A 1,805-nucleotide genomic window follows, 5' to 3' on the forward strand; every position below is an offset into this window, starting at 1 on the left:
AGTGGGCGATGTTCAAAACCTCTATTGCTGAAGCTGCGGTGATGAGCTGTGGTCTCAAGGTGTTAGGTGCCTCAAGGGGCGGTAACCCTCGAACACCGTGGTGGACCCGGTGGTCAGGGAAGCCGTCCGACTGAAGAAGGAATCCTTCCGGGTTATGTTATCCGGGAGGACTCCGGAAACAGTTCCAGGGTATCGAAGGACTAGAAGGGCGGCAGCTTCTGCCGTGTCAGAGGCTAAGCAGCGGGTGTGGAAGAAGTTCGGAGAAGCTATGGAGAAGGACTTTCGGTCGGCACCAAGGCGCTTCTGGAAAACCATCCGGCACCTCAGGAGGGGGAAGCGAGGAACCATCCAAGCTGTGTACAGCAAGGGTGGGACCATGCTGACTTCAACTGAGAAGGTTATCGGCCGCTGGAAGGAGCACTTTGAGGTACTCCTGAATCCGACTAACACGCCCTCTATGGTTGAGGCAGAGCTGGAAGCTGATGGGGGATCATCGTCAATTTCCCTGATGGAAGTCACTGAGGTAGTCAAACAACTCCACAGTGGCAAAGCCGCAGGGGTTGATGAGATCCGTCCAGAAATGCTGAAGGCTTTGGGTGTTGAGGGGCTGTCTTGGTTGACACGCCTCGTCAACATTGCGTGGAAGTCTGGGACAGTGCCTAGGGGTTGGCAGACCGGGGTGGTGGTTCCCCTATTTAAAAAGGGGGACCAGAGAGTGTGTGCCAACTACAGGGGTATCACACTTCTCAGCCTCCCTGGTAAAGTCTACTCCAAGGTACTGGAAAGGAGGGTTCGGCCGATAGTCGAACCGCTGATTGAAGAGGAACAATGCGAATTCCGTCCTGGTCGTGGAACAACAGACCAACTCTTTACTCTTGCAAGGATCCTGGAGGGGGCCTGGGAGTACGCCCATCCGGTCTACATGTGTTTTGTGGATCTGGAGAAGGCGTATGACCGGGTCCCCCGGGTGATACTGTGGGAGGTGCTGCGGGAGTATGGGGTGAGGGGGTCACTTTTGAGGGCCATCCAATCCCTGTACGCCCAAAGCGAGAGTTGTGTCCGGATACTCGGCAGTAAGTCGGACTCGTTTCCCATGAATGTTGGCCTCCGCCAGGGCTGCGCTTTATCACCTGTTCGTGATTTTCATGGATAGGATACTGAGGCGTAGTCGTGGAGGAGAGGGGTTGCAGTTCGGTGACCTGAGGATCTCATCGCTGCTCTTTGCAGATGATGTGGTCCTTATGGCATCATCGGTCTGTGACCTTCAACAGTCACTGGATCGGTTCGCAGCCGAGTGTGCAGCGGTTGGGATGAGGATCAGCACCTCAAAATCTGAGGCCATGGCTCTCAGCAGGAAACCGGTGGATTGCCTACTCCGGGTAGGGAATAAGCCATTACCCCAAGTGAAGGAGTTCAAGTACCTCGGGGTCTTGTTCGCGAGTGAGGGGACAATGGAGCGAGAGATTGGCCGGAGAATCGGAGCAGCGGGGGCGGTATTACAGTCACTTTACCGCACCGTTGTGACGAAAAGAGAGCTGAGCCAGAAGGCAAAGCTCTCAATATACCGGTCGATCTTCGTTCCTACCCTCACCTATGGTCATGAAGGCTGGGTCATGACCGAAAGAACGAGATCACGGGTACAAGCGGACGAAATGGGTTTTCTCAGACGGGTGGCTGGCGTCTCCCTTAGAGATAGGGTGAGAAGCTCAGCCATCCGTGAGAGACTCGGAGTAGAGCCGCTGCTCCTTTACGTTGAAAGGAGCCAGTTGAGGTGGTTCGGGCATCTAGTAAGGATGCCACCTGGG

Source organism: Cottoperca gobio, chromosome 7 (genome assembly GCF_900634415.1).
Source record: "Cottoperca gobio chromosome 7, fCotGob3.1, whole genome shotgun sequence".
Taxonomy (NCBI): domain Eukaryota; kingdom Metazoa; phylum Chordata; class Actinopteri; order Perciformes; family Bovichtidae; genus Cottoperca; species Cottoperca gobio.